The sequence below is a fragment of the Macaca nemestrina genome, chromosome 9 (genome assembly GCF_043159975.1).
Source record: "Macaca nemestrina isolate mMacNem1 chromosome 9, mMacNem.hap1, whole genome shotgun sequence".
In the NCBI taxonomy this organism is placed as follows: Eukaryota; Metazoa; Chordata; class Mammalia; order Primates; family Cercopithecidae; genus Macaca; species Macaca nemestrina.
This window is the reverse complement of record NC_092133.1, coordinates 120,436,186-120,451,036: the sequence shown is the minus strand read 5'-3', so window position 1 is coordinate 120,451,036 and position 14,851 is coordinate 120,436,186. Positions and strand designations below refer to the sequence as shown.

The window sequence follows — 14,851 nt, the reverse complement described above, 5'->3', positions numbered from 1 at the left end:
TTCAATTAAATAAGAACACGTTAACTAGGATAAAGAGAAAATTGATCCTATAACCAACTTTTCATCTCCCTCCACTCCCATAATAATTCAGGAAAAATTGAGTAATTGATTAAAATCTGTGAATATGCTTTATTGCCGATGAGGGAGCTTCAAGGACCCGAGGGGTTTGTTCCTTGAATGTTTCACATTTCAAAATTTATGTCTGTTCAATGGCAATTTGGGGAAAAGTTGTCTTTTATTTTTTATTACAGGAATTTTTTTTGAGACAGGGTCTCATTCTGTTGCCCAGGCTGGAGTATAGTGGTACAATCATGGCTCACTGCAGCCTTGACCTCCTGGGTTCAAGGGATTCTCTTGCTTTAGCTTCCTGAATAGCTGAGACGACAGGCATGTACCACCATGCCCAGCTAATTTTTTAAGTTTACTTTTTATTTTTTGTACAGATGGGGGTCTCGCTTTCTTGTGCAGGCTGGTCTCAAACTCCTGGGCTCAAGCAATCCTCCCACCTGAGCCTCCCAAATTGCTGGGATTATAGGCATGAGCTTGGCCTAGACAAATTGTCTTTTAAACATGGCAAACATGTTAATGGGTATTTTTAATTTATTGATTATCTGTCATCTTGTGACAGAAAGGTTCCTAATATTTTTAAAATAGGGAAAAATGTTTGGCACTGAGTGTTGTAACTTAGGAAGTAGCCTAAGATACGGTCACCAAGTTTAATTTAAACAGTAAAATATTTTGGGGGTATGTACGCATGGCAGCACTTAGTGGAAATTGCAGATAGTGAAAGTTACTTTTTGAAATTTGGTCAATAAGCTACTTGTGAATTATTGGATCTTCTGGAGACCAAGGGTGTTGTCTCAGGTTGGTCAAGTTCTCATTCCCTAGGTGTAGCTTGACCTCCTGGCCACACACTCTTAAAACCATTGTCAGGGATTACCTGCATGATTTAAATAGTTTCCTCTTCTCCTTTTCCCCTCTCCCTTTCCTCTTTCCCTTCCTCACCTCTCTGCATTTTTGTCCATCATTTCTGGTTTTACTTTCATGCCAAAGGCTTACAGTTAAATTCCCTTGAGTTACATTTGCAAAATTAATTTGTGTATCATCCAACTCCACAGTATTTGGTAAGTCATGGTATTTTGGCTTCTGTCTTCATTTCACTTGCATTAAAACAGATTAAAACAATCCAAGGAATACAGAAGGTAGGATTAAGATAAATGCATGCTACACGGTTGGGAGTTTGTTATGTGCATATTTTTGCAAATAAATCTGACCTTAAAAAGTAATTGCTTTAGGACCTTGAAAAAAATCAGGGATGAAGGATTTATCTTAAGCAGCATACTTTTCATTCTCTAGGGTTAGCAAAGAGCAGAGCTTTCAGAACACCAAAGTCAATGATAAGTCAAAGAGTTTTGCTACATTTTCCTTTGTTTTCCACTCAAAACATATTAAGCAATATCTAGATACCACTCTCATTGGTTTTTGGGCATCTACAGATGAGATAGTTCTTTATAAAATCTCTGAACAGCCCTGGACTCGTGTTTACTTGGGCAGAGGCATAATCAAAGGAATTGGCCTGCAGCACACAGCTGAACTCAGTGGCCCTAAGTGAGTATCTACTTTATAAGGTGGGGGTGTTCTGCCCTCTACTATCACCCCTGGAATAAAAAATACAGGTGAGAAGACACCAGTCATCACTTTCTCCTCCCTGGAGCCATGTTCATTGGGCCAATTTTCTCTAATAACTTTCCTAACTGGAGAGGGTTCATGCACACATTTTAAATTAAGAGAAGATTCCTACGGGCAAACAGAACACGTTCTCTCCTTGTTGCAATATTTGTCTTCTGGGAAAGGACTTGCAGAGCCTTGTGGTAAGTTGCTTAATAGTGGTCATGGTCTGTTAATCTCATTTTTCCCTCTAAGAGAGAGGGAACAAAATAACTGCCTGGTGAATATCAGGGTCCCTAGGCTTATATGGGGAAATTGGATGAAAGGTCTCCCAGGACAGCAATGTTTTATTTTGGAATCAAAAATTGGCTTTCCAGGGCAGGGATTTTGAGGGGAGTCCATAATCCTCAGGGAAGTCCTTGGCTGGGCTCCTGGATGGTGGAGATTCTTCTAAAAGGAGATAGCACAGTCTTGCACAGTCTTTTCTTTTCCTTTCTTTTTTTTTTTTTTCCGGAATCTCTCTCTGTTGCCAGTCTGGAGTGCAGTGACAGTGACACGATCTCGGCTCACTGCAACCTCCGTCTCCCAGGTTCAAGCAATTCTCCTGCCTCAGCCCTCTGAGTAGCTGGGAGTGCAGGCACACGCCACCATGTCTGGCTAATTTTTTTTTTATTTTTTGTATTTTTAGCAGAGACAGGGTTTCACCATGTTGGCCAGATTGGTCTTGAACCCCTGACCTCAAATGATCCACTCTCCTTGGCCTCCCAAAATGCTGGGATTACAGGCATGAGCCACTGTGCCCAGCCTAGCACTGTCTTTTTCGTATGTACATTTTATCAGTTTTTAAAAAGCTTCTCTGACTTCTAAAATCATTTTTAGAAATTCTTCTGCAGCATCCCTGAAGCTAAGACTTGTCCTACAAATTATATTAAAAGTAATCCTTAATTCTTTTGTGAAACTTTTATGCCAGTATCCCATTTCATTTTTCACAATTTAAAATAAAACAGATAAAACACCAAGGACACAAGAGCAGTACAGATGGTCCCGACTTTCGATGTTCAGCTTACAATTTTCAGACTTTAGGATGGTGCAAAAGCAATATGCACATGGTAGAAACTGTCCTTTTAAAAATCTTGGGCTAAGTGTGGTTTCTCATGCTTTAATCCCCACACTTTGAGAAGCCAAGGCCACAGGATTGCTTGAGCTCAGGAGTTTGAGACCAGCCTGGGAAACATGGTGAGACCCCATTTCCATAAAAAATTAAAAAAATGAGTCAGGGGTGGTGATGCTTACCTGTGGTCCTAGCTACTCCGGAGGCTAAGGTGGGAGGATTGCTTGAAGCCCAGGAGGTTGAGGCTGCAGTGAGCTATGATTGTACCACTGCACTTCAGCCTGAGTGACAGAGTGAGATCTGGTCTCGAAAATTTTTTTTAAAGGAATCTTTTCCTAGGTTAATGATACTAGCAATACGTAATGTGATATTCTCTTTCAATACTGAACGGCAGCATTGTGCTGCAACTTCCAATCAGGCAAGTAATCAAGACAGTAAACAACTGATACTCTACAGTGTGCTATGTTGCCTTTTTTAGACATCGTGTTTTGTGTTTTTACATCCCATCATGTCTACAAAATGCCCACCTGTGCCTCCTGCTTCAGGTGAAAAGAGGAAGGCAATTACCCTTGAGGCAAAACTCAAGATAAGGGGGGACACGGTGGCTCATGCTTGAAATCTCAGCTACTAGGGAAGCTGAAGTGGAAGGATCACTTGAAGCCCGGAGTTCGAGACCAGCCTCTAAAAAACCTCCCAAAACAAAAACAAACACAAACACCTCTAGATAATTGCCCATCATGAAGGACAATGTTAACAAGCCAGTAATGTCCATTGCATGTGAATTAGGACTGTTGCAATCAACGATCCCAATCATCTTAAAGGATAAGAAGGGAATGATTGATTGAAAATGTTTACAGCAAATCATGCATAGTTCCAACACTTCAAAAGACATCATAATTTTCATAATAACGTGAAGGTCATCAGTGAAGCAGCAAATGCTGACTGAAGACGTCAAATCTTTAAAGGAAGAGCTGTGTCTTAGTCCATTTTCTGTTGCTTATAAAATAATACATGAAACTTGGAAATTTATAAGAAATGAAATTTATTTTTACAGTTGGGAGTCTGAAAAGTCCAAGTTTGATGGGCTGCATCTGGTAAGGGCCTTCTTGCTGGTGAGGACTCTCTGCAGAGTTCCAAGGTGGTGCAAGGCATCCCATAGCAAGGAGCCTGAACATGCTTAGATTTCTCTTCCTCTTCTTATAAAGCCACCAGTTCCACTCCCATCATAGCCCATGAATTCATTAACCTGTGAATGAATTAATCCACTTATGAGGGCAGAGCTCTCATGACCCAGTCACCTCTTAAAGGCTGATATGTCTTGGCTGTGTCCCTACCCAAATCTCATCTTGAATTCCACATGTTGTGAGAGGGACCCGGTAGGAAGTGATTGAATCATGGGGGCAGGTCTTTCCCATGCTGTTCTCATGATAGCAAATAAGCCTCATGAGATCCAACAGTTTAAAAAAGGGGAGTTTCCCTACACAAGCTCTCTCTTCTCTTGTCTGCTTCCATGTGAGACATGCCTTCCACCTTCCACCATGATTGTGAGGCCTCCCCAGCCATGTGGAATTGTAAATTCATTAAACCTCCTTTTGTAAATTGCCCAGTCTCAGGTATGTCTTTATCAGCAGCGTGAAAATGGACTAATACAAAGGACTCAACTTTCAATATTGCTACATTGAGGGTTAAGTTTCGACATGAGTTTTGGAGGGAACAAACATTCAAACCACAGCAAGCCTCATAGGATAACTGCAAATGAGAAATATTGCCAGGACAAATATTTAATGTCAATGCAATCAAGTTGTTCTGGAAGTGTGTGCTGAGCATACATACATTCATTAAGAGTTCAAGACAAATGCCAGGATTCAAGGCATTCAAAGATTATCTCACACTGCTTTTGGGTAGAAATGTTGCAAGATTCAAATAAAGCTTTCCTAGTCTACCATTTAGAGAACCCTAGAGCATTCAAGAATGTGAGCAAGCATACATTTCCCATTTATTATTTCCATAAGAAGAAAGCCTGAATGACATCAACATTGTGTGAAGACTGGTTTTGAACTGGTTTTGAACAGGCAAGAGAATATTGGAGGCAAAACAACATCCCATTCAAGATTCTTCTGATACTAGATAATGCTCCGGGGCACACACAGCATATTGGTGACATGCATCCTGATGTAGATGTTGTATATTTGCCACCAAACAAAACTGCACTAATTCAACCAATGGACCAAAGCACAAGAGCTGGGTTCATAGCATACTATATACACCAGATGTTTACACAGGCTGTTGAAGTGACTGAATCTGACCAAATGCTACTAGAGTTTTGGAAAGGTTCTAACATTCTAAGTGCTATCCAGAACATGGCTGCAGCACAGGAAGAAGACACACAGCAATGCATAAATTGCTTTTGGAAGAAAGCTTTGAAGACATATGTGAACACATTCAAAGACTTTAACAAAGACCCTGCTATTGATGGAATAGTAAGTGACAGTGTATTAGTGCTTGGGAAACAGCTGGAATTTGACATTGACGAGCAGGATGAACTTGTTGGCTTTGAGGCTGAAGAATTTATCAATGAGGAGCTGATCAAACGGGAGTAAGAAAGAGGTAAAGAACTTGAGGCAGAGGAAGAAGTTTTACCCAAGGCACCAAGAAAGTGCACAGCAATGAAACCGCAGAGGTGTTTGCTATGATTAGCAGTGGTGTATAGATGTTATAAGAAATGAATGTATCAAAAAGACACATGTACTCATATGTTCATTGCAGTGCTGTTCACAGTAGCAAAGACAAGGAATCAAGCTTGGTGCTCATCACTGGTAGTTTGGATAAAGAAAATGTGGTACATATATACCATAGAATACTATGCAGCGGATAGAGCTGGAGGCCATTTTCCTGAGTGAACTAATGCAATAATAATAGAAAACCAAATACCAGATGTTCTCCCTCATAAGTGGGAGCTAAACATTGAATACACATGAATGTAAACATGGGAACAATAGTCACTGGGGACTACTAGACAGGGGAGGGAGGGAGGGGAGCATGGGCTGAAAAACCACCTATTAGGTACTATCCTCACTGCCTGAGTGACCGAATTGTTGGAATCCCAAGCCTCAGCATCATGCAATATACCCATGTAACAAATCTGCACATGTACCCTTTAATCTTTTTTTTCTCTTCTTGAGACAAGGTCTCACTCTATTGCCCAGGCTGGAGTGCAGTGGCATGATCACGGTTCACTGCAACCTCCACCTCCTGGGTACAAGCAATTCTCCTGCCTCAGCCTCCAAGTAGCTGGGATTACAGGTGCGTGCCACCATGCCTGGCTAATTTTTTTGTATTTTTAGTAGAGATGGAATTTCACCATGTTGGTGAGGCTGGTCTTGAACTCCTGGCCTGAAGTGATCCACCCACCTTGGCCTCCCAAAGGGCTGGGATTCCAGACATGAGCTACCGTGCCCAGCCAGTACCCTTTAATCTATAATAGAAGTTGAAATTATAAAACAAAAACAAAAACAGAGAAATGGATGCCAATTATGAGAGGTTTGCAAGAGTTGACAGACAGATGCAGTATGCTCTTACTTCCTCTAGGGAAATATATAATGAAAAGAAGTAACAAATTCTACAGACCAAACTTGATAGCTTCCTGAAAATTATGCCTGCTAAACCATGAAGTGTTGATATCCCAGTGCCTTCTACAGGTTGAGCATTCCTAATCTGAAAATCCAAAATGCAAACTTTGAGTGCTGACATGATGCCACAAGTGGAAAATCCCACACTTGTCCTCCTTTAATAATTTCACAAAATTATTAAAAACATTGTATATAATTACCTTCAGTTTATGTGTATTATGTGTGTATAAAACAAATACATTTTATGTCTGGACTTGGGTCCCACCTCCAAGGTATCTCATTATGTGTATGCAAATATTCCAAAAAATCAAAAAAAAAAATCTGAAATACTTCGGTCCCAAGTATTTTGGTTAAGGGATGCTCAACCTATACCAGCTATTCTCTCCGGAGCCTCATTATAAGAGGGAGAAATTGACAACTCTGTGGCTGTAGCATCCCCTTCATCCAGCAATTAATTTCAGTTCAATGTTTCAAACATTCTTCAGGTCCAGTGTACTTTCAGTTGTCTACACTAACAGTGAGGACCTATGCAACTTTTCTGTTTTTCACAGTTTGGTATTCAATAAATTACATGAGATATTCAATACATTATTATAAAATAGGCATTGTGTTAGATGATTTTGTCCAACCAAAAGTTAATATAAGCATGCTGATTTAATGTAGGTTAGGCTAAGTTGTGATGTTCAAGAGGTTATGTGTATTTAATGCATTTTTGACTTACGACTTAAAACATTTTTCATTTATGATGGGTTCATCGGGATGGAACCCCATCAGAAATTGAAGAGCATCTGCACTAGAATATGGCTGAGGCTTGCCCAGTTTTTTCTTGTTTTTAATTTAGTGGAATTATATTGATTTCAAGAGCTTTGCACTTAAGCATATTGAAATGGCCTTAATTGAAAGAGAAAGATATCTACTTTGTTTGAGTAAATGTATAGTAATGTGCTGGCTAAAGTCTCTGGCTTGTCAAATACAATAAAAATTACTTGCAATGTCTGGTTATACGAAAGAAATACTTTAAACAATGGAGTTTTTAAATTTGAAGAGGCTTTTTGTGTGGGCAGAGAAATTGAGTTCATTTTTACTTTTTTTTCTTTTCTTTGAGACATAGTCTTTCTCTGTTGCCCAGGCAGAGTGCAGTGGTGCAATCATAGCTCACTGCAGCTTCAACCTCCTGGGCTCCAATGATCCTCCTTCCTCAACCTCCTGAATAGCTGAAACTACAAGTACACACCACATACCTGGCTAATTTTTTAACATATTTTGTAGAGATGTGGTCTCATCATGTTGCCCAGGCTGATCTCAAACTCCTGGGCTCCAGTGATCCTCCTGCCTTAGCCTCCCAAAGCACTGGGATTACAGGCCACCCTACCTGGTCCATTTTTATTTTTCTTTAAATTGAGATTTTCTATAGTGCTTAGATTTTTTTATTTTTTTTTATTTTTTTAAGAAGACCACATCATTATTCATGTAAGGGAAGCCCTGCTTTAGACACTGTTAATAAATTATAACATCATTAACAGCAGCAATCTGACCACAAGTAGTAATGAAGATGAGGCTGAAATACTAGGTAGTGATGGACCTTCAAATCGTAATTTTGTAAAACTTGAGAAAATTGAAACTAAATATATCAGTTTAATGAAACTTTGCTAGCTGATCTTTTTTTTTTTTTTTTTTTTTTTTTTTTTTTTTTTTTTTTTTTTTTTTTTGAGACGGAGTCTCGCTCTATCGCCCAGGCTGGAGTGCAGTGGCCGGATCTCAGCTCACTGCAAGCTCCGCCTCCCGGGTTTACGCCATTCTCCTGCCTCAGCCTCCCAAGTAGCTGGGACTACAGGCGCCCGCCACCTCGCCCGGCTAGTTTTTTGTGTTTTTTTAGTAGAGACGGGGTTTCACCGTGTTAGCCAGCTGATCTTTTTTGTTAGTTTACATATACCTCTTAAATACTTATTTAGGTTAATTTTTTTTTTTTAATTATACTTTAAGTTCTAGGGTACATGTGCACAATGTGCAGGTTTGTTACATATGTATACATGTGCCATATTGGTGTGCTGCACCCATTAACTCGTCATTTACATTAGGTATATCTCCTAATGCTATCCCTCCCCCCTCCCGCCTCCCCACAATAGGACCCGGTGTGTGATGTTCCCCTTCCTGTGTCCAAGTGATCTCATTGTTCAATTCCCACCTATGAGTGAGAACATGTGGTATTTAGTTTTCTGTTCTTGCGATAGTTTGCTGAGAATGATGGTTTCCAGCTGCATCCATGTCCCTACGAAGGACATGAACTCATCCTTTTTTATGGCTGCATAGTATTCCATGGTGTATATGTGCCACATTTTCTTAATCCAGTCTATCATTGATGGGCATTTGGGTTGATTCCAAGTCTTTGCTATTGTGAATAGTGCCGCAGTAAACATACGGGTGCATGTGTCTTTATAGCAGCATGACTTATAATCCTTTGGGTATATCCCCAGTAATGGGATGGCTGGGTCAAATGGTATTTCTAGTTCTAGATCCTTGAGGAATCACCACACTGTTTTCCACATTGGTTGAACTAGTTTACAGTCCCACCAACAGTGTCAAAGTGTTCCTATTTCTCCACATCCTCTCTAGCACCTGTTGTTTCCTGATTTTTTAATGATTGCCATTCTAACTGGTGTGAGATGGTATCTCATTGTGGTTTTGATTTGCATTTCTCTGATGGCAAGTGATGATGAGCATTTTTTCATGTGTCTGTTGGCTGTCTGAATGTCTTCTTTTGAGAAGTGTCTGTTCATATCCTTTGCCCACTTTTTGATGGGGTTGTTTGATTTTTTTCTTGTAAATTTGATTGAGTTCTTTATAGGTTCTGGGTATGAGCCCTTTGTCAGATGAGTAGATTGCAAAAATTTTCTCCCATTCTGTAGGTTGCCTGTTCACTCCGATGGTAGTTTCTTTTGCTGTGCAGAAGCTCTTTAGTTTAATTAGATCCCATTTGTCAATTTTGGCTTTTGTTGCCATTGCTTTTGGTGTTTTAGACATGAAGTCCTTGCCCATGCCTCTGCCCTGAATGGTATTACCTAGGTTTTCTTCTAGGGTTTTTATGGTTTTAGGTCTAACATTTAAGTCTCGATTCCATCTTGAATTAATTTTCGTATAAGGAGTAAGGAAAGGATCCAGTTTCAGCCTTCTACTTATGGGTAGCCAATTTTCCCAGCACCATTTATTAAATAGGGAATCCTTTTCCCATTTCTTGTTTTTGTCAGGTTTGTCAAAGATCAGATGGCTGTAGATGTGTGCTATTATTTCTGAGGGCTCTGTTCTGTTCCATTGGTCTATATCTCTGTTTTGGTACCAGTACCATGCTGCTTTGGTTACTGTAGCCTTGTAGTATAATTTGAAGTCAGGTAGCGAGATGGCTCTAGCTTTGTTCTTTTGGCTTAGGATTGTCTTGGCAATGCGGGGTCTTTTTTGGTTCCATATGAACTTTAAAGCAGTTTTTTCCAATGCTATGAAGAAAGTCATTGGAAGCTTAATTGGGATGGCACTGAATCTATAAATTACCTTGGGCAGTATGGCCATTTTCACAATATTAATTCTTCCTATCCATGAGCATGGTATGTTTTTCCATTTGTTTGCGTCCTCTTTTATTTCACTGAGCAGTGGTTTGTAGTTCTCCTTGAAGAGGTCCTTTACATCCCTTGTAAGTTGGATTCCTAGGTATTTGATTCTCTTTGAAGCTATTGTAAATGGGAGTTCATTCATGATTTGGCTCTCTGTTTGTCTGTTACTGGTGTATAAAAATGCTTTTGATTTTTGCACATTGATTTTGTATCCTGAGACTTTGCCGAAGTTGCTTATCAGCTTAAGGAGATTTTGGGCTGAGACAATGGGGTTTTCTAAATATACAATCATGTCATCTGCAAACAGGGACAATTTGATTTCTTCTTTTCCTAACTGAATACCCTTTATTTCTTTCTCTTGCCTGATTGCCCTGGCCAGAACTTCCAACACTATGTTGAATAGGAGTGGTGAGAGAGGGCATCCCTGTCTTGTGCCAGTTTTCAAAGGGAATGCTTCCAGTTTTTGCCCATTCAGTATGATATTGGCTGTGGGTTTGTCATAAATAGCTCTTATTATTTTGAGATACGTTCCATCAATACCGAATTTATTGAGAGTTTTTAGCATGAAGGGCTGTTGAATTTTGTCAAGGCCTTTTCTGCATTTATTGAGATAATCATGTGGTTTTTGTCTTTGGTTCTGTTTATATGCTGGATTACATTTATTGATTTGCATATGTTGAACCAGCATTGCATCCCAGGGATGAAGCCCACTTGATCACGGGGGATAAGCTTTTTGATGTGCTGCTGGATTCGGTTTGCCAGTATTTTATTGAGGATTTTTGCATCGATGTTCATCAGGGATATTGGTCTAAAATTCTCTTTTTTTGTTGTATCTCTGTCAGGCTTTGGTATCAGGATGATGTTGGCCTCGTAAAATGAGTTAGGGAGGATTCCCTCTTTTTCTATTGATTGGAATAGTTTCAGAAGGAATGGTACCAACTCCTTCTTGTACCTCTGGTAGAATTCGGCTGTGAATCTGTCTGGTCCTGGACTTTTTTTGTTTGCTAGGCTATTAATTATTGCCTCAATTTCAGAGCCTACTATTGGTCATTCAGGGATTCAACTTCTTCCTGGTTTAGTTTTGGGAGAGTGTAAGTGTCCAGGAAATTATCCATTTCTTCTAGATTTTCTAGTTTATTTGCGTAGAGGTGTTTATAGTATTCTCTGATGGTAGTTTGTATTTCTGTGGGGTCGGTGGTGATATCCCCTTTATCATTTTTTATTGCATCTATTTCATTCTTCTCTCTTCTTTATTAGTCTTGCTAGTGGTCTATCAATTTTGTTGATCTTTTGAAAAAATCAACTCCTGGATTCACTGATTTTTTGGAGGGTTTTTTGTGTCTCTATCTCCTTCAGTTCTGCTCTGATCTTAGTTATTTCTTGCCTTCTGCTAGCTTTTGAATGTGTTTGCTCTTGCTTCTCTAGTTCTTTTAATTGTGATGTTAGGGTGTCAATTTTAGATCTTTCCTGCTTTCTCTTGTGGGCATTTAGTGCTATAAATTTCCCTCTGCACACTGCTTTAAATGTGTCCAAGAGATTCTGGTATGTTGTGTCTTTGTTCTCATTGGTTTCAAAGAACATCTTTATTTCTGCCTTCATTTCGTTATGTACCCAGTAGTTGTTTAGGAGCAGGTTGTTCAGTTTCCATGTAGTTGAGCGGTTTTGATTGAGTTTCTTAGTCCTGAGTTCTAGTTTGATTGCACTGTGGTCTGAGAGACAGTTTGTTATAATTTCTGTTCTTTTACATTTGCTGAGGAGTGCTTTACTTCCAATTATGTGGTCAATTTTGGAATAAGTGTGATGTGGTGCTGAGAAGAATGTATATTCTGTTGCTTTGGGGTGGAGAGTTCTGTAAATGTCCATTAGGTCTACTTGGTGCAGAGCTGAGTTCAATTCCTCAATATCCTTGTTAACTTTCTGTCTCATTGATCTGTCTAATGTGGACAGTGGGGTGTTAAAGTCTCCCATTATTAATGTATGGGAGTCTAAGTCTCTTTGCAAGTCTCTAAGGACTTGCTTTATGAATCTGGGTGCTTTATGAATCTGGGTGCTCCTATGAATTTGGGTGCATATATATTTAGGATAGTTAGCTCTTCCTGATGAATTGTTCCCTTTACCATTATGTAATGGCCTTCTTTGTCTCTTTTGATCTTTGATGGTTTAAAGTCTGTTTTATCAGAGACTAGGATTGCAACCCCTGCTCTTTTTTGTTTTCAATTTGCTTGGTAGATCTTCCTCCATCCCTTTATTTTGAACCTATGTGTGTCTCTGCGTGTGAGATGGGTCTCCTGAATACAGCAAACTGATGGGTCTTAACTCTTTATCCAATTTGCCAGCCTGTGTCTTTTAATTGGACCATTTATTCCATTTACATTTAAGGTTAATATTGTTATGTGTGAACTTGATCCTATCATTATGATATTAACTAGTTATTTTGCTAGCTAGTTGATGCAGTTTCTTCCTAGCGTCAATGGACTTTATGTTTTGACATGTTTTTGCAATGGCTGTTACCTGTTGTTCCTTTCCATGTTTAGTGCTTCCTTCAGGATCTCTTGTAAGGCAGGCCTGGTGGTGACAAAATCTCTAAGCATTTGCTTGTCTGTAAAGGATTTTATTTCTCCTTCACTTATGAAACTTAGTTAGGCTGGATATGAAATTCTGGGTTGAAAATTCTTTTCTTTAAGAATGTTGAATATTGGCCCCCACTCTCTTCTGGCTTGTAGAGTTTCTGCCGAGAGATCTGCTATTAGTCTGATGGGCTTCCCTTTGTGTGTAACCCGACCTTTCTCTCTGGGTGCCCTTAACATTTTTTCCTTCATTTCAACTTTGGTGAATCTTCAATTATGTGTCTTGGAGTTGCTCTTCTCGAGGAGTATCTTTGTGGCGTTCTTGGTATTTCCTGAATTTGAATGTTGGCCTGCCTTACTAGGTTGGGGAAGTTCTCCTGGATGATATCCTGCAGAGTGTTTTCCAAGTTGGTTCCTTCCATTTTCCCCGTCACTTTCAGGCACACCAATCTGACGTAGATTTGGTCTTTTCACATAATTCCATATTTCTTGGAGGCTTTGTTCATTTCTTTTTACTCTTTTTTCTCTAAACTTCTCTTCTCGCTTCATTTCATTCATTTGATCTTCAATCACTGATACTCTTTCTTCCAGTTGATCGAGTCGGTTACTGAAGCTTGTACATTTGTCACGTAGTTCTCGTGTTATGGTTTTCATCTCTATTGGTTCTTTTGAGGACTTCTCTACATTGTTTATTCTAGTTAGCCATTTGTCAAATCTTTTTTCAAGGTTTTTAGTTTCTTTGTGCTGGTTATGTAGTTCCTCCTTTAGGTCTGAGAAGTTTGATCGACTGAAGCCTTCTTCTCTCGACTCGTCAAAGTCATTCTCCATCCAGCTTTGTTTTATTGCTGGCGATGAGCTGCATTCCTTTGGAGAGGGAGATGCACTCTGATTTTTTGAATTTTCTGCACTGCTTTTTCCCCATCTTTGTGGTTTTCTCTGTGGTCTTTGATGATGGTGACGTACTGATGGGATTTTGGTGTGGGTGTCCTTTCTGTTTGTTAGTTTTCCTTCTAACAGTCAGGACCCTCAGCTGTAGGTCTGTTGGAGTTTGCTTGAGGTCCACTCCAGACCCTGTTTGCCTGGGTATCAGCAGCGGAGGCTGCAGAAGATAGAATATTGCTGCACAGCGAGTGTTGCTGTCTGATTCTTGCTCTGAAACCTTCATCTCAGGGGTGTACCCCGCCGTGTGAAGTGTGAGGTGTAGGTCTGCATGTGTTTTTCCAGGTGTTGTGTGTCTCAATTTCCTTTGGCTAGGAAAAGGAATTCCCTTCCCCTTGTGCTTCCCAGGTGAGGCGATGCCTTACCCTGCTTCAGCTCTGGCTGGTCGGGCTGCACCTGCAGACCAGTGCCAACTGTCCAACATGCCCTAGTGAGATGAACCTGATACCTCAGTTGAAAATGCAGAAATCACCCATGTTCTGTGTCGCTCACGCTGGGAGCTGGAGGCTGGAGCTGTTCCTATTTGGCTCTCTTAAATTTTTAAAAAAAATTATTAGATAGGTTCTCACTTTGTTATCCAGGTTGGAGTGCAGTGGTGCAATCATAGCTCACTGTGGCCTTTAGTTCTGGCCTCAAGTCATCCTCCTGCCTTGGTCCCACAAAATGCTGGGATTACCAGCAGGAGACACCACACCAGGCCTTATTTAGGTTTTAACTTGGTGTCATTTCATTTCAGTTAGGAGTGTTTAGTCACTCCAGCTTGATGGAAATTATTCCTACAATTAAGCACGTTGGTTTATTTTTGTGTGGTTCCATTATTATTACGGAACCACACAAAGTCAAGCACTTGTTAGATTTCAGGCCTTGTGTTTCCTTCATGGTTTATGAGGATTTTCTTATTCAATCCTTCAACAGCATTATGCAATGGGAATTAGGACTTTCATCTCTGTTTTGCTGATGAAAAAACAGAAATGGAATCCAAATTCTGTAACTCAAGAACCTGCACTCTTAGCCATTATACTAAATTTATTTTAAGTAAAACTAAAGAGTCAATAAATAAAATAGGGAATAAAGGTTTTTTGTTACAGAAAATTTCAAGGGTTAAAGAATTATACTGTGAACCCTCATGTACACATGTCCAGTCTTGTTCTCTCTGTATCCTCTATCTTCTGCCCCATCACTATTATAAAGCTTTTTTTTTTTTTTTTTTTTTTTTTGAGACGGAGTCTCGCTCTGTCACCCAGGCTGGAGTGCAGTGGCCGGATCTCAGCTCACGGCAAGCTCCGCCTCCCGGGTTCACGCCATTCTCCTGCCTCAGCCTCCCGAGTAGCTGGG

The 14,851-nt window shown here is 39.9% G+C and overlaps 1 long non-coding RNA gene across 3 annotated transcripts in view; it reads right to left on the bottom strand.

Annotated features, from left to right (window-relative positions):
* Positions 1 to 3,770: 3,770 nt before the first annotated feature.
* Positions 3,771 to 14,851, bottom strand: part of LOC139356399 (uncharacterized) — a 70,005-nt gene continuing 58,924 nt past the window's right edge. For all 3 annotated transcript variants that reach the window (XR_011608202.1, XR_011608204.1, XR_011608203.1), the window contains one exon: positions 3,771 to 4,025. This is a non-coding gene — a long non-coding RNA (uncharacterized lncRNA). The remainder of the gene's footprint in view (positions 4,026 to 14,851) is intronic.